This window comes from Heloderma suspectum, chromosome 7 (genome assembly GCF_057233095.1).
Source record: "Heloderma suspectum isolate Gila_16-S chromosome 7, 16-S_ref, whole genome shotgun sequence".
NCBI lineage: Eukaryota > Metazoa > Chordata > Lepidosauria > Squamata > Helodermatidae > Heloderma > Heloderma suspectum.
This window is the reverse complement of record NC_139464.1, coordinates 54,916,800-54,935,564: the sequence shown is the minus strand read 5'-3', so window position 1 is coordinate 54,935,564 and position 18,765 is coordinate 54,916,800. Positions and strand designations below refer to the sequence as shown.

The window sequence follows — 18,765 nt, the reverse complement described above, 5'->3', positions numbered from 1 at the left end:
TGTATTTATTGTATACAGTGAATACCTGTAGCTGAAATGTACCTTCCTGTAACCTATACAGCTGGATTCCTGCTGCAATTAATTTGGAAACTGTCCTCATAAAGAAAAAGAAGAAACTGCTGGCATTCAATGTTTTTTTTTAAAATCCCTCTGGTCTTAATTAGCCTCAGTACAATAGTCATTTCCTGCTATTTTGTGAAGAGTGGTGGGAAACAGACAGGAAAATGCAGCAAAAATAAGACATTTTCTATCAAAAAAACAGAAAAATAGTCTTGTTAAGGGACAAACTATATGTTATGCAGGAGATTCAATACTGGATCTCCCAATGTTTGTTTTTACTTCAAAAGCAGCTGTAGATGGCTCCAAATTTTACTGGAGCAGTAGCTCTTGAGGGGAGAGGTCTTAACCCTTTCCTCTTACACCATTTTCCTGATTTAAAATTCCCCCTTTGAAGCGAGTCCCATGCTGGTCCTATTTGTGGCTAAGGAAACCTGGTCAGGTGTCAAAAACAGTGTACTGTTATGTCACATTTCAATATGGCTCTGAATGCCAGTTGCTGGGGAACAACACTGAGAAGTGCCTTTCCATAGACATCTAGTTGGCTGCTGGGCTAGACACGCTTTGGGTCTGATCCAGCCTGGCTCATCTTATCTTCTTATCGCTATCTAGCCCATCAAAACAGAATGGAGTAGAGAATATAAACGTTTGCTACATGCCTCAGAAAAGTGACTTTTCCACTTTTTCTATGTACAGAGGATAACTGCTTGCAATAATAATACTTGTCTATGGAAATATCGTCTTCCATGTTTTACTATCTTCCCGTTCCTGGAATCCAATTGTGGACTAATGCCTAGAACTGGCAACACCAACAGTCCATTCTTGAACATAACTGTGTAAGCTAAAAGGAACTATGTTTGGCCAGAAATGCCATCTTCAGGCCCAGTGTGGAGGAAGGATTCCCATTTCAGTGGGTGCTGGATGCTGATAGATTGCTATTAAGATGATTCTTGACTAATGTGGTTTAAATAACAAGAGCCTAACATTTGGCTTTCGCTTGGTCAATGGAGCAGGATGCTCTGACTTCTCATCTTGACAGTATAGCAGCTCATCTTAAAGATTTCATCAACACCTCCTCCTTTTCTCTTTGTTCCAGTCACTGATGTGCCCATTTTCGTCCATTGCTATAAAATCTGTCCTACTCTTGTATCTCCCAACCCCCCAAGTGACTCCTCAGCAATGGCCGCTATCCAAAATCCTGATTTGGACTCAGGTTTCTTTCCACCTGAATGATATAATACTGACTGTTAAGACGGCCACTTATGCATCACCAAAAAGAAGGAAATGCATCACCGAAAAAAAGAGGATAAAGGACAGCATGGGTTTGCATAAAATGTGTATATACTAATTTATATGTATAGATGCAAATTTAGACATAATTACTATAATTTAGAATAGATATTAAATAGAAATACATGTCACCATAGTAGGGAACTCTGACCAGGTGACCAGAGTCCACGTTTTAAACTAGTAGGCTAGCTCAAGCTCCTTCTTCCCCCTTCTTAGGGTTCTTTAGCTTTACCATGGACTTAAACTGAAGAGCCCTTCCAATAGAGAATCTCTACAGAGAAATGTCCTTGGGAAGCCCTTCAAATAGAAGACTGTCCCATGTAAAGTAAGAGACATGCCCCCCCTACTCATTCAGCCCTGGCTTTGAGTCTGTTTAGGGTGGGGAAGAAATTTCTTTAGTTTGCATGTGAATGTGAACTTACCTAATCTTGTACTTTTGCACCAATACGGGAACCAAAACTTAGATGTCCTTCGAAATTCACACTTCTCCGAATTTTGCAGTTGAGCTCTCCAATCAAAATATCTGAAAATGCCTATATTAGGGAAAAGTGTACCCAATATGTGTGTAATTGTGAAAATAATGTTCAGAAATGCACATGGACATTTTTGTTTTCAATTATAGTCATTTAGGACAAACAATTTAGGAGTGAAAAAATTCTCAACATTTTAGATGAACCAAACCTAAGCTTTGAAAATTGAGGAATGGAGCATCTCTACACCGGCCTAAAATCCTGCATTTAAAACAGGGCTTTCTGCTTCCATTTTAAATGCAGGATCACAACAGACTCCCTTTACACGTGTTTCTTTCCCCCCTCCTTTTCCCCCTCATCTGAATCTTTTATATGTTTCCATATACAGCTGCTAGATGGCCCTGTGGTCTAGCTCCTCTTATTGCAGGCTTTCCTCTTTTCATGGAGGGAACTCAAGCGCTGTAATGTGACAGCTCATTATCTCCAATCTTTTTACAAAGGAATACAGGTCATTTAGTGCGAGAGATGCCCTGGAGGTTGATGACATCATCTAAAGGACCCGCAAACTTCCGTGAGTAACCAATCTCAATAGCAGGATAAAAGCTCTGTGTGAATAAGCCCATGGAGAGAAACTGAACTTGACAGGTTCATCCATTCTTAAGTCTGTTTCCTTCTTCAGTGGTGCTTATTACTGATTATAGACCCTAGGAAGAGGCCGCCCATATCTCCACTCTGCTGCTAACCCAATCAGCCTAGAAATTGAGTTTTCATTACAGCAACAAGTTTTTAACTGTTATAATGAAGGAGAAGAAAACATGGAAAATATGACATACATGAAGTCTTAACAGTTCAAAAATGAATGAACAGAAGAAACCTTTGTCTCATCAACCTCATTTTTATGATCTCAACTTGTACTTCAAACATAATTTGTAATTATTGAGAGTCTTTTGAATGATCAGGCCTGTTTTTAAAGTTTTTAGTTTGCTGCTTAAAGCAAAGCTAGGGACTGTTACACACACACGTGCGCGTGCATACACACACACACACACACGTACATTTTTGTTGATTATCAGATGATATAACAAACCTGATCTCTGTAGTACTTAAAATTATATCTGCAAGTCACTCCTGTGTCCATCATCATCACATGAATTTACAAGCTACACACACCACTAGAACAGCCACTGAAGTATGGAGGGGTTCAATAGCTCTACATTGTCCCTGGTACAGCAACGCTACACTCGCTGATATTTTATACTGTCTGGAGACAGAACTTTCTGGTCCTCAGTTCCAATCCAAATAATTAAGAACGTTCATCACAGTCCCGCAGTTACCCGTTTGAGCAAGACATTTGTTGGCCTTTGCAGACACAGGTGTGGCTTAATATGAGAAGCTGCCTTGAGACTTAGGATCTTCTCTTTGAACAATGCTAGCATCAGAATGCCTACAGGAGCAAAGTATATCCCTGCCCCAGTTTACTTCATGTAAAGTGAATATTGCTGTGCAGTTCAAACAGCATCCAGCTTGGTTCTGCCTCCTAAAATGTTATATGCTTGCATAATGAGGCAAGCATCAGGCACTCAAAGAGAGAAATAATTCCGGTAAATAAGCTGAGTCTTAAATTAGAGAAGTCTAGGACATAAACATTTCCAGCTAGCAGATGTGTACAATGTCTGACATTTAGTATATCATACAAAATCTAACTGACATTGCAGGATTACGGGTTTCTGGGTGATGCAGTTTCACATGGATGAACCAGATAAGTCCTTCAAGTGTCATATGATGAATACAGACACACTTTCCTTCATTAGAAAACAACCTTATCAACTATCCCTACTGCTTTTCTTCAATGACAATTTACCCAAGAAGGAAATAGCTATTCTACATACTTCTCTCTCATGTACATGACTAAAGCGTAGGTAACCTGTGCAAAATGTGGCCTATTGATTTTAAAACACTGTTGCACTGGTCAGGAATTAATTTTTCTCCACAGGTAATAAAAGAGAGAGAGAATTGGGTAAATGATATTGGGGAAACTAGTCATTTGAAAATGAGCCAATATTCCAATAACACTTTTTTCCCATTAGGCATTATTGATATTACAAAAAATATAGTTCCTGTGAATACATAGTTACCTGATGGCTACCTGGCTAGGTTCACTGCTCTTAGAACAAAGGAAGTGTCTGCAGGCTTTAGGCTGAATCAACTCTTGTTCATTAGATAACAGGACCTGGATTTTGCACAGAAAGATGGGAAGATCTCAGGCTTAAATGGAGAAACAAATCTGCAAGAGGGAAATACAACAATCTCAATTATTTCTTCCCCTTTAATCATTAACTTATTGAGATAGTTCAGATGTATTGCTAAGGCATGCTTTGTCACAAAGTGTGAACCAACACCATCCAATAAAGCAAGGCTTGCAAGTGTCTGCCAAATCAGGATCTTCACGGTTTGAAGCTGGTTTGCAAACCACAGACTAGCACTACATCAGCAACAATAAACCATGTTTGGGACACTGGTTCACCCTTGGAAGCTCTGTTTGAGCTCTGCTTCCAGGAAAACTCAGAGAAGAGGGGAAACCACACAAACGTGTATGTCTGGATCACAAATTATGATTTGAAGTCTAAACCATAGTTTGACAGTACATCCAAACACTACATTATCTTATTAAAATATACATAAAGCCCATAGAGAAGTTCTACTATTCATGAGCTTTCAGTGCTTTTATACAAAGACAAGCTGTCTTCCAACTTCAGAGAATACCTTTATTTATTTTATATAAAAATATATATCCTTCCCTTCTGGTGCTTAAAATTCAAATCAATCATAAAATACAATAAAATTTCCCAAAAGAAGAGAAGAACCCAATATCATAAAGCAGACAGATGCAGCAGATAAAACAGAGACATTGGATGAAACGTATCCATCTGATAAAAGAAATGCCTGCCTAAACAAAGAGGGGTTTTACCATATAGCGAAACACTGTAACAGAGGGTGCCAAACAAGTCTCCTGGGGCAAAGTATTCCACACTTTAAATGAGGTCAGAGAAGGACTGTTCTCTTGCCCCCATCAACCATGCCTCCACCATAGTTAGGACATAGAGAAGGGCTTCTCCTTCACATCTAAGGGCTTGGGCAGGTTGGTATGGGAGGAGGCAGTCCTTAAGGTATCCCAGAACTAAGCCATTTAGGGTATCAAAGGCCATCACTAACATTCTGAACAATGCCCAGAAACATATCGTAACCAGTGCAGCCCTTGCAGAACAGGTATAATATGATAATATGATAATATGAACAGGTATAATATGAGCCAGTGTAGTGTAGGAGCCAGTGTAGTGTAGTGGTGAGAGTGACGGACTGGGAGCCGGGAGATCCGGGTTCTAGTCCCCACTTGGCCATGGAAGCTCACTGGGTGACTTTGGGCCAGTCACAGACTCTCAGCCCAACCTACCTCACAGGGTTGTTGTTGTGAGGATACAACGGTGAGGAGTAGGAGAATGTAAGCCGCCTTGAGTTCCTTGCGAGAGGGAGAAAGGCGGGGTATAAATGCAATAAATAAATAAATAAATAAATGATCCCGTCAGTCATCACCATTCTCATTGCTACATTCTGGACCAACTGCAGTTTCTGAAGATTTTTCAAAGGTAGCCCCATGTACAGCACTTTGCAATAATCCCATCTAGGCATTACTAAGTCATGTGTTGCCATGGCCACGTCTAGCCTTATTAGGAATGCATGCATTTGGCGCACCAGCCTGAGCTGGGCAAAGGCACTCCTGCCTACTGCCGGTACCTGAGCATCCAGGTGCAACACTAACTTCAGAAGCATCCCCAAACTGTGAATCTGATTTAACAGGTGATGGGAAAGAGCCCCTCCTGAGACCCATCACCAGTCAGAATATAATCAGCGGCCCTGTTCAGACATCATGCTAAGCCATGATGGTCAGGGGTTTTGAGCTAACCATGTTGGCTTTAGTGTGGTGACAAAGCCAATAGAGTTTTGCCAAGAGAACACGCTGATCATAGCAAACACGCTTTTCCAACAGCACAAGAGGGGACTCTACATATGGACCTCACCAGATGGTCAATATCGAAATCAGATTGATTATGTACTTTGCAGCCAAAGATGGAAAAGCTCTATACAGTCAGTAAAAACAAGACCTGGAGCTGACTGTGGCTCAGATCATGAGCTGCTTCTTGCAAAATTTTGGCTTAAATTGAAGAACGTAGGGAAAACCACTAAACCATTCAGGTATGACCTAAATCATATCCCTTATGAATATACGGCGGAGGTGATGAATAGATTTAAGGGATTAGACATGATAGACAGAGTGCCTGAGAAACTATGGACGGAGGTCCATAACATTGGTCAGGAGGCAGCAACTCAATCCATCCCAAAGAAAAAGAAATGCAAGAAAGCAAAGTGGCTGTCTGATGAGGCTTTACAAGTAGCTGAGGAAAGAAGGGAAGCGAAAAGCAAGGGAGAAAGGGGAAGATATATCCAACTGAATGCAGAGTTCCAGAGAATAGCAAGGAGAGACAAGAAGGCCTTCTTAAATGAACAATGCAAAGAAATCGAGGAAAACAACAGAATGGGAAAGACTAGAGATCTCTTCAAGAAAATCAGAGATATCAAGGGAACGTTTTGTGCAAAGATGGGCATGATAAAGGACAAAAAAGGCAGGTGAGATTAAGCAGATGCGATTAAGAAGAGGTGGAAAGAATACACAGAAGAACTATACAGGAAAGATCTTAATGTCCCCGATAGCCATGATAGTGCGGTCACTGAACTTGAGCTGGACATCCTAGACAGTGAAGTCAAGTGGGCCTTAGGAAGCATTGCTAACAACAAAGCTAGCGGAGATGACAGTATTCCAGCTGAGCTATTTAAAATCCTAAAAGATGATGCTGTTAAAGTACTGCACTCAATATGCCAACACATTTGGAACACTCAACAGTGGCCACAAGACTGGAAAAGGTCAGTTTACATTCCAATTCCAAAGAAGGGCAATGCCAAAGAGTGTTCAAACTACCGTACAATTGCGCTCATTTCACATGCCAGCAAGGTGATGCTCAAAATCCTACAAGCTAGGCTTCAGCAGTATGCGAACCGAGAACTACTGGAAGTACAAGCTGGGTTTCGAAGAGGCAGAGGAACTAGAGATCAAATCGCCAACATTCACTGGATCATGGAGAAAGCAAGAGAATTCCAGAAAAAAACATCTATTTCTGCTTCATTGACTATGCTAAAGCCTTTGATTGCGTGGATCACAACAAACTCTGGAAAATTCTGAAAGAGATGGGAGTACTAGACCACCTTACCTGTCTCCTGAGAAACCTGTACGAGGGCCAAGAAGCAACAGTAAGAACCAGACATGGAACAACCGACTGGTTCAAAATTGGGAAAGGAGTACAACAAGGCTGCATATTGTCGCCCTGCTTATTTAACTTATATGCAGAGTACATCATGAGAAATGCCGGGTTGGATGAATCACAGGTCGGAATTAGGATTGCTGGGAGAATTATCAACAACCTCAGATATGCAGACAATACCACCCTAATGGCAGAAAGCGAAGAAGATCTAAAGAGCCTCTTGTTGAGGGTGAAAGTGGAAAGTGCAAAAGCTGGTTTGAAACTCAGCATTAAAAAAACTAAGATCATGGCATCTGGCCCCATCACTTCCTGGCATATGGAAGGGGAAGAAATGGAAGCAGTGACAGATTTTATTTTCTTGGGCTCCAAGATCACTGCAGATGGTGACTGTAGCTATGAAATTAAAAGGCGCTTACTCCTTGGGAGGAAAGCTATGGCAAACCTAGACAGCATAGTAAGAAGCAGAGACATCACCTTGTCGACAAAGGTCCGTATAATCAAAGCTATGGTTTTCCCAGTAGTAATGTATGGCTGTGAGAGCTGGACTATAAGGAAGGCTGAGCGCCAAAGAATTGATGCCTTCGAACTGTGGTGCTGGAGAAGACTCTTACGAGTCCCCTGGACTGCAAGGAGGTCAAATCAGTCAGTCCTAAAGGAAATCAACCCTGACTGCTCATTGGAAGGACAGATACTGAAGCTAAAGCTCAAATATTTTGGCCACCTAATGCGAAGAGAAAACTCACTGGAAAAGACCCTGATGCTGGGAAAGATTGAAGGCAAAAGGAGAAGGGGATGGCAGAGGATGAGATGGCTAGATAGCATCACCAATGCAATTAATATGAACCTGAGCACACTCCGGGAGAGAGAGGAGGACAGGAGGGCCTGGTGTGCTTTGGTCCATGGGGTCACAAAGAGTCGGACACGACTTAACAACTGAACAACTGAACAGGCATCTGTTCAAACCATGGTGGTTTATTAACCACATTCACTAACCACTTGCTGCAAGATGGTTAGTGGGCTCTACCATGGCTTAGCATAATGTCTGAACAGCCTCTGTGATTAATTGACAGCTGCCATAGAGCTCTGTGGCAAGAGTGGCCAAAGAAGGAGTGGCTGGCCGCTGAGCACCGAAATGGCCAGAAGCACCAATCACCAAAATGGCCAACAGTGCAAAGGCTGCTGAGATGCATGGCGGCCCATCCAGAGAACTGCAGGTTTCTGTGAGGGGGAGGGTGGTTAGAGAATGGTTACGCTAACCACTTAGCAAAACATGGATACCTGCATATGTGGCAGTAGCGCTAGCAGTGATTAGCAGTAACTACCATGCAACATGGTTAGGCTAACCACCTGTCAGGAGCGCCCTGGCGGCCTCTTCCAGTAGACTCCAATAGCCAACTCAAGACACAGACGAAAGGTTTCTTTTCAAGGCTTTAATCCTTTTACAACTTAATGTCTCTTTCAGATGCTAATCACCAGCGACTAAGCAAGGAACAGCAGAGTAGCCTATGCGCTGAGTAGGCAGTTGATCTCCATTTGAAGGAGAGTCACTTGAAGACCCTGAACTTATGGGCTAGGGAGAGATCCTCCCTCTTTCCCTTGGGTCCATGGGAGGTGGCCGTTGCTTGCGCGCCAAACAGGCGCTACGCCTCCTTTCCGCGCCCTCCATCGCTCGTCACTCCCTGTGTCTGCGTCAAGCATCCAGCAAGCCCCCCTCCTGCACTTTCTCACTGCCAGGGTCACTATCTATCTCAGGAATGCTGGCAGGAGGAATCTCTGCCAGCTGCTGTGCCTGTGAGGGATGAGCTGGCTCCTCTCCCACGGATTGCTGACCCTCCTCAAAATCAGAACTGCTCTGGAGGTTCCATCGGCTCAGTTTCCACCCTGACACCACCCTTCCCCAATGTGCATCTGAACAGGGCCACAGAGTCAGAAGGGGACTTCCAGGCCATCTAGTTCATCCCACACTTAACACAGGATTCCTTTGCTAGAGCATCCCCAACATACAGCTGTCCAGCTTCTGCTTGAAGACCTCCAGTAAGGGAAAGCCTCCACCCCGTGCCAGGTAATTTGTTCTTACCATTAAGACATGTCTCCTCATGTTCAACCAAAATCCACCCTCCTGTAACTTAAGCCCATCAGAGCCAATTCTGTCCTCTGGGTCATTGATCAGTGGGCATGGCTAGTCACAAAGAACAGGTAACTTGCCCAGAGGCATTCATGGAAAATTAAGATGGCACCAGCTACAGGCTTCTACTTCACTTTGAAGCAATCCCAGCTGCCAAAAAGAAAATATAAAAATATTATGCAAATAACAATTGGAAGGAGCATGGTGTCTTGGTGGGCAACAAGGAAGGTGTCTGGGGGCATACTGGTGCCGATGGGCACCACATTGCCTACCCCTGTTTTAGACAATGCTGGGCTAGAAGGAAGAATAGACTGACCTGAAATTAAACAGTTTGGATTACAAAATCCAAAAAAAAACAAAGAGTATGAGGAGAAAAGTTCTACAAATATGCATATTCCCTTAAGAGTTGAAGCGGTGCATGACAGAGCAAGCAAAGAACAATACTGGCTCATTGTACTGTTTCAGGTGGAGTGATGTAAAAAAAAACAACCTTCAGGTCTGGCCACTTTCCACTTCACTAGAGACCACTGTAAGTTCCTAACCTTTGTAGAAAAGGCACCAACAGTGTTAAAGGCAAGGTCACTGTTAGAACAACACTTTTAATGTTAATGAATAAAGACACAGAGCTGTGATAGCACAATTCAAGGAAACAAAAATCAAACGAAAGGATGTGAATTCTTTTCAAACACGGCACGGGGGGCGGGATACACCAGTTTCCTCAAGCAGATTTAGTCACATATATGGGGAGATTAGGACAAGGGTTCACATATCTTTTTTCTGTAACAAACCCGATGTTCAGGAGATTCAAGTGCCCGATGACCCTAGCTCCCCTTTTACCTAGTGAAAGAACTTTCTTCTTCAATGGCAAAACTGCCTGCCAATTATCTACATTAGTCCTCCTTGTCTCCCTCGATAAAAAAAACCTTAGAGGCACCCAAACTTCACTTGTTTGGGAAACTGGTAGCACTGTTTTGGCTGCTTCCAATCCCACCAGGCCAAAGGTGAGGGACAGCCAGTGTGGCGTAGTGGCGAGAGTGCTGGACTGGGAGCTGGGAGATCCGGGTTCTAGTCCCCACTCAGCCATGGAAGCTCACTGGGTGACTTTGGGCCAGTCACAGACTCTCAGCCCAACCTACCTCACAGGGTTGTTGCTGTGAGAATGAAATGGAGAGAAGGAGGATAATGTAAGCTGCCTTGGGTTCCTTGCAAGAGGAAAAAAGGTGGGATATAAATGCAATAAAAAAATAAATAAGGGACAGGGCTTCTTTCCCCAACCTGGTATCCTCCCAACGTGTTGGACTGACACTCCCTTAATGGCCAGCCAGCAGCTCAGCACATCTGGAGGGCACCACAATGGAGAAGGCTGCCTTACCATTTCATGCAGAAAGGTAGTCATATTTCCAGTGGAGGCTGGTGGCTCCAATTTCAGTGGGGCCATGAATCCATTCTGGGTGTCCGTCAGAACCAGCCAGAACTCTAAAGGTGCTATCCAAGGTGCCAAACCCATTTTGGGGATAGAGCTCAGCTTTGGATAGCTCCTTTGGAGTTCTGGGTGGTTCTGACTGAAACCCAGAATGGGTTTACAGCCCCACCGAAATCAGAGCCACCAGCCTCCACTGCGTATTTCGCTTGGACACTTTTCATTCCGCTAATTCACACCGCAGTGCCCACATGGCACTGGCACAATTTGGACTTGCCCTTAAGATTCGGCTTCTTCCCTCCCTACAGGGCCTCATGCAAACAAAGCTGGCTTACGGAGACTGCACACCAACAGTTTGGGGAGAAAAAAAACAGACTGAGAGGCTTTAATAAAAGAGGTTTATTGATTTTTAGGGTAGAAAAATAGTCGTCCTTCACTACCACCACCACCGGTTTATGACAATATTTGTGTCACTCTTAAAAAGCGGTTGCATCCTATAATTTTGGAAGAAGAACACTTGGTGACTGCCCCCTACCTTTCCATAACAGATATTATAAGGCGCTACTTGGTAAGCTTCAAGTTTTATATGTTAACAGAAGCCTTCTCTGAATCAAAGAGAATCTGGCCACATTCCAGGAGATTGGGAATCAAAACTGCTGTAGCAGAGCAATCTTCAACGATTCCATGCTTAGGGATGGGGGAGAATTTCTCCCCGAAACTTCAGGGGGCCGAGTGCCAAGTTTCGGGGAGAAATTCTCTGCACCCCCCCGCCCCCCGCACACACACCCCGGGACGGGACTTACTTTTCCCGAATGTCCCTCCCGGCGGCGGGTCCCGGCGGCGGTTCGTCAGGTCTTCGACAGGGGCAGAGGCGGCAGCCGTTCTTTCGACCGGCTGCCACCGCCGCCATTCCAATAAAAGTTAAAAAAAAAAAAAAACGCCCCCGTGATAGGCTACATGACGATTAACGTAGCCTATCATGGCTAGATTTGCAAAGTCAGCCGTGATAGGCTACGTAAATCGTCACGTAGCCTATCACGGGTGACTTAAAAAAAAAAAAAGTGCGTACGGCTAATGGCAGCCCCCATAGGGAGCCGCCATTCGCGTTCCTTATTCGGTCGCTGTAGTCTACATAAAGATTACGTAGACTACGGCGAAAATAAGGGCAACGCTATTTGCGTTGCCCTCATTTTCGCCGTAGTCTATGTAAAGATTTACGTAGACTACAGCGACCAAATAAGGAACGCGAATGGCGGCTCCCTATGGGGGCCGCCATTTGCATACGCGCTTTTTTTTTTTTTTTAAGTCACCCGTGATAGGCTACATGACGATTTACGTAGCCTATCACGGCTGACTTTGCAGATCTAGCCGTGATAGGCTACATTAATCATCACGTAGCCTATCACGGGGGCGTTTTTTTTGTTTTTTTTTTTACTTTTTACTTCGCGGCCGGGCGAGGCAAGGCACCTCCTCCCCGGCCTGAATTTCGGCCGGGCGAGGCGGGAAGCCTCCCCCCCCCGGCCTGAACTTCGGGGGGAGCAGCAAAGCGCCTCCCCCCCACCGCGAAGCAAGCTGCGAGACCAGGTAAGTGGCTTTCGTGCACCCCTATCCATGCTACCTGGGGCTGAAGCGTGTTGTGATGTGGAGCTGGGGCGTGCTGAAGCTTGCTCCGTCATTCCAGTATTGTCTCTTTATAATACTACAATATTGTAAAATACTTTATAATACACACCCACACACACACACATCCCTTCTCTAGGCCTCAGTCTGCACTAATTGCTATTATGCTCTTCCTTCTATTTTCTGAGCATCTGAGGGTTTTAAGATCTACTGCACTTTCTTTTAACTTGCAGAATCTGGTCCTGTTGTGTAGCTAGTGGTAGAATCCTGACACCGTGTAAGAAAGCGGAGACAGATCTGACCTTTCCAAGTGCATTGTTATGACTAACCCACAAAGTTGCCTTTTCCTGATCAGTGGTATAGTGGTAAATTTTATTTATTTCATTTATATCCTGCCCTTTTTCCTCTTGCAAGGAACCCAAGGCGGCTTACATGGTCCTCCTCTCCTCCATTTTATCCTCACAAGAACCCTGTGAAGTATGTTAGGCTGAGAGTCAGTGACTAGCCCACAGTCACTCAGTGAACGTCATGGCTGTGTGGGGACTAGAACCTGGATCTCTCGAGTCCCAAGTCCGACACTCTAACCACTACAACACACTGAGTCTTGTATGGAGTGAAGTGCAGGCTCTCATCATGACAATCCCCATAGCCACCCCCCCAAGGGGAGTAAAAAATGCAGGCAGCTGTGCTGATCCATATCTTTGTGTGAGTGTATTGTATCTGCACATACGCGGAGAGAGAGAAAACGTGTGCAGCTGTATGTTGCATAATACCCAATTTATTAGATCAACTAACAGTCATAGAATACTGAGCTGGCAAAGATTATGTAGCCGTAAGCGCGTTGAATTTCGGATGGAGAGACCTGGGTTCACATCCACCATTAAGTCACTGGCCTACCTCACAGGGCTCTTATGAACATAACAGTGTGTATGTGGCGGGGGGACCCACACCCATGTATGCCGGCATGAGGTCAGTGGAGGAAGGGTGGGCTACAAATGTCAGGGACATTAAAGCACCCCTGCCATTTATGATGCTGGTAGAGCAGCTTGCTGGGGGAAAGGTAGTCACGACTGGGGAAGGCAATGGCAAACCACCCCGCTACAGTCTGCCACAAAAACACTAGTGCAAGCGGCATCCCTCTAGGGGTCAGTAATGACCCGGTGCTTGCACAGGAGGAACCTTTCCTTTCCAGGGCTCATCTGTTAATACTAGACTGTGGGATAATTATATTACTTTCTAACCTTTAACAGAAAGAAAAGACACCTTCATGTCTTTTAACGACATAGAAAGCACAGGAAAGGCTATTGCCAGGTAAAGACATACAACATACAGCAAAATCCATGGTGGAGAACTCAAATATAAGCACAACTTCCTTTTTATCACTTCCTCCTTTGCAGCAGACAGCACCCAGACAAAGGAAGCATAGAAATGGCACTGGAAACTCTCTCATACTCGCCTACAATGACAGAAAAGACACACAGACACAGTGCTTAATTCAGATGGTACAACCCAAAAGGGTGTAAGAGGGACAGGTGGGCAAGCAGACAGATACACAGAGGAATCATAGAATCATAGAATAGTAGGGTTGGAAGGGGCCTAAAAGACCACTGAGTCCAACCCCCTGCTCAATGCAGGAATCCAAGTCAGAGCATCCCTGACAGGTGGCTGTCCAGCCTCGTCTTGAATGCCTCCAGTGTGGGAGAGCCCACGACCTCCCTAGGTAATTGGTTCCATTGCCGTATTGCTCTAACAGTCAGGACGTTTCTCCTGAAGTTCAGCCGGAATTTGGCTTCCTGTAACTTGAGCCCATTATTCCGTGTCCTGCACTCTGGGATGATCGAGAAGAGATCTTGGCCTTCCTCTCTGTGACAACCTTTCAAGTACTTGAAGAGCGCTATCATATCTCCCCTCTCCTCAAGGCTAAACATGCCCAGTTCTTTCAGTCTCTCTTCATAGGGCTTTGTTTCCAGTCCCCTGATCATCTTTGTTGCCCTCCTCTGAATATAAGAACTTCCCCGCTCCTCCACTGGGGGAGGAAGATTGTATGAGAAACCAACAGAGAAGGTCAACCATCTCCCGCAAGCATTAAAAGACACCAGTTCAAGATTTTCTAGGAGTTTCTTTTCCCAGCAGTAGGAAGAAACATTGTATCTCAAACTTAAGAAACCAGTTGTAGCAGTTTTTCTCTCCATCAGGAAGTCTTTTGGAAAGTCAATGTGTCTTAACTGCCCAATCAAGACCACCCCACCCCAAGCTACGCTGCATTTCACCAAGAAGCCTAGTAGAACTACATATTGGTGCATGGAAAATCCATCTCTCTCTCACCCACTCCTCCTGTGCAGACTGCAGCTAAGCTCAGAGGGAACAGGGAAGTCTGAGGGTGCAGATGACACCATCATCTCTACTAATGAAGAAGTTACTGCACTGCCAGACCTGGCTCCAGATCAGGAACACTGTTCCTGATGATATCATCCAACTGGACAGAAGATTAACCCTTTCTGCTACACCACACAGCAAAGTCAGAGCCTGCGCATCTTTCAGAAGCACTATATGACCCATCTGTTTGAGCTGGTCTTTGTGATTCCAGGTTAAGTCAGGAAAGCATGGGACATTACAATGAATGTTGAATTTGACTGATTTCATACCATTATGCTGGGAAATGGGTGTTTTTGTTATACGCCTTCTGGATGTGGAAGGCTAAAAACCTAAAGAAATAAAATCCACAGGATATTCATAACCATAGCATAATGTGCCACATCAAGTTATTTAGATCACTGTAATTAATATTAATATTTGAAGCATTTTCTACAGATGTCTACAAAACTTTATCCGTAAATAATGTAATCCAGTAGGCCCTTGCACTTCTGTGATCAAAAGCTGAGTTGGATGCTTCACTCTATGTTACAAAATGCTCACCCTCTCCAGGCCTGGGGGGGGGGGGGCAGGGAACAGACTATAATTTGCAGAAAAAAGGAAGGTTGCATTTGTGCGAAACTGCGAATGAAGAGAAAGAGGAAATTGTCCCACTAGGTTCCAAAGACATCCTGTGTTTAACTTGGGATGTGTCTGTTATGGATTCAGATTCCAGCTCAGCAGCAGTGCGCTAGCCGGGTGGCCTTGGGCAAATCTACTTGTCCTAGTTGTCTGACTGAGATATTCGAATAATATTGAGCTACCTCAAAATGTATTGTGAAGATAAACAGGGGCAGCTCTGAAGATGAACTTACATCACCTGAAACTATGGGCATGGTACTACAGACATGGTAAGCACACATCAAAGCCACATTGCAAATGTCACATTATGTCACGTGCCCTAAATTTCTGGCTAGTTTTTAGAAAGATGGGATATAAAATCTTTAGATTGATATACATTACACGAATACAATAATATAAGAGTACAGAATCACAAACAGCGTTCATCACACAGAATGGGATTAAGAAAAAGGTGGTTAAACGCTATTGGACCTTGGTCTGGATAATATCCAGTAGGGAATACACACCTCGGAACTCAGCTGATCGACCTCATGTTATTGCGGGCAGTGCCAAACAAATAACTAAGGCTACAGTCCTATGGTTCCTGGGTGGGTACCCCCAGAGGCCATAGGACACTGGGGACCTCCCCTCTGTGGACAGAGAGGGAGATCTGATGACAGAGGCCCTCCCTGGATGGTGGCAACACTTTCCGCCAGCATGGCTTCCCTGTGGAAGAAAAAAAGCTATGGAAGAAAAAAAGAGTTGCACCCCAGTGTCTGCCCTGGCCAGTATCAGCTGGATGGGCTTATGAAGTGGCAGTTCTTCTCCCACACCACAACCTTAGGATTGCTCTACCCAAGTCACTATGGCACCTTAGGGTGCAATCCTGTCCAAGTTTAGACAGAAAAAAGTCCTGCAGCTCCTAGCATGCCCCAGCCAGCCAAAACGAAGGACTTCTATCTGTCTAAACATCCACAGAATTATGCCCTTAAAGATTAAAAGAGATGTTAGATTGACAGGTACCAGATCCAGGGCCTTTTCAGTGATGTCCCCACATTTGTGGAATTCCATAATTGTTGTTTTTTAGGAGAACTCTTAAGAAGTTTTTATTTCAATCTGTTTTTTATTTAATTTGCTGTGCTCTTTTTACTGCTTATTTCAAGGGGTCATAATGGGTTTTTAATTGTGTGGGTCCATACAGTATTCATGTTTTTGTACGGAATCCTTGTATGCTGTCTTGTGAAGGCAGTTTGCCCTGAAAGGTGATGTAAAAACCATTTTCTAAATAAATAATGCATCAAATAAAAGATGTATTCTGGCATAAGCTTTCATAGGCAAAAGCCTGCTTCTTTCATAGGCAAAAGATGCATTCACATCCAACACCTGTATGGTCGATTTCACATGGCTGCCAGCTCCTGCCTCGAAAGCTCATGCACAATACGTTCATTTTTTTTAGTCTTTAAGATTTCACAGAATTCTTTCTTGCTTTTCTTACAGCATGCTAAAAGTGATACTCTTCTGGAATAACAACAGCTGACACTGAATTGATTCAGCAGCGAACAATGGGGGGGGGGGAGCGTGGAAACCGGCAGCTTCTTCACATATTTGGCAATTCCAAGCTGATTCCACAATATGCACATCTTGTATCCCAAGGAGATACATTTTGTTTGGGAGGAAATATTAACATGCAAAAAGAGGAAAAAGCTGAGAGACTTTCCACTCAAAATTATCTGACACATGGTAGCAAGTAGAGAGCCTCCACAGAATTAAAACCAATAAAAAAACAAATAAATCACCAGACAGTGGCCAACAGCAAGTCTCAAGCTGATACTAAACTACAAGGTTTAAGCTGCAAACATATGTTCACTTACCTGGGAGTCATGGAACCTCACTGGGTGACTTTGGGCCGGTCACAGACTCTCAGCCCAACCTACCTCACAAGGTTCTTGTTGTGAGGATAAAATGGAGAGGAGGAAGACGATGTAAGCCACCTTGGGTTCCTTGCAAGAGGAAAAAAGGCAGGATATAAATGCAATAAAATAAATAAATAAACAAACAAACAGTTGACATGTAGGATTGCATGGTGTAGTGGCTAGAGTGTTGGACTGGTACTCGGGAGAGTGGGTGGCTTTGGGCCAGTCACTGATTGTCAGCCTAACCTACCTCACAGGGTTGTTGTGAGGATAAAGTGGAGAGGAGAAGGATCATGTATGCCACCCTGGCCTCCTTGGAGGAAAGACAGGATATGAATGTAACAAATAAATACATTTTAAAATTCATGAAAATGCCTTTGTATGACTCCCTTTTTCTTAAAAAAATGATGAGAAAACTGATATCACAAAACATTGATGGGTGGGGGGTTGGGTGTCCTGTATATTTTTATGTTTCAGATTGGTTTAAATACAGTGGGTATTTTTTAGCCACCTTACACTCCTTTGTGTAGGAAAGGCAGGATATAAATATCTTAAATAAACAAACAAATGTAAGCAAATGTAGAAAATTGTGATGGCATGGAGAAATGTGAGCAGTCCACTTGGCAAGCTACTCCACAGACATGGTTTTGCTGCTGGAGGGAGTCGCAATAAGCAACAGCCTCAACATGGTTTCTGTTTTGCATACTTAACATGTAAGACAAAATATTGAATTGGACAAGTCTGTTTCTCAGATCACATACATTCAGTTCCCATACATTCAGACAAAACATTTGCCATCTCCCTTTCCCTTTTTTGATTTCTTTCATTCCATGATCACCCTTTCCTCCCTTCTCTGCTTCTGCTTAAACTTCCCTTTGCCTCCATAGGACGGCCTGCTTCATGCTTTTGCAAACGGTGGTTATATACCGTTTCACATTAAACTGCCTATGATTTAAAGTTCTCCATGCATAATATTAGAGGGAAACTAACATTTTGGTTTCAGTGCTCCCATGTTTACATAACACTTGCAGTGTTCAAAGTGTTTCACGTACATTATCTCAGTGATTCTTGCAATAACCTCAACAGGTAAGTGGGAATTATCTAGAACTACGAAATGGCCTCTCAAAATTCTCCACCCTATTAGTGGGCAGAGAAATGTGAAGGCAGGGAGGATTTATCCAATTTCTCCAGGCGCGGGGCAGAAATTCTTCAACAGTTTCTCTGACTGGGGTTCACCATTAACAGTGGCCATAGCACCCTGACTTTTTCCCCCTAAGATCTTTTTCTTTTTGGCTGCCTCTGCAAGTGACAGCAACTGCGTTGGCAAGCCTAGCCACCATTTTGCATTCCCCGTAATGTTCCAGACCTACTGTTGTCATGGGGGGGGGGCGTGGCAAGTGCCACAAAAAATAGTAGAGAACATTGGGAGAAAATTCTGCAAATTCTTCTTTCTCTAGTAGAGTAAAAAGAAAAAAACTCAGATTTTCCTAAGAGATTTTGCCAATCTCTATTATCCCAATACTGC

The 18,765-nt window shown here is 43.8% G+C and overlaps 1 long non-coding RNA gene across 2 annotated transcripts in view; it reads right to left on the bottom strand.

Annotated features, from left to right (window-relative positions):
- The window catches only part of LOC146339819 (uncharacterized), a 40,525-nt gene extending 23,198 nt beyond the window's left edge, over positions 1 to 17,327 (bottom strand). The window contains exons 1-3 of one of the 2 annotated variants that reach the window (XR_014784373.1): positions 17,199 to 17,327; positions 3,964 to 4,101; positions 1,770 to 1,880 (exon numbers count right to left, since the gene is read on the bottom strand). This is a non-coding gene — a long non-coding RNA (uncharacterized LOC146339819). Of the gene's footprint in view, positions 1 to 1,769; positions 1,881 to 3,952; positions 4,102 to 17,198 lie in introns of both variants that reach the window. The other variant, XR_014784374.1, reaches the window with a different exon arrangement.
- Between the last annotated feature and the right edge of the window lie 1,438 nt (positions 17,328 to 18,765).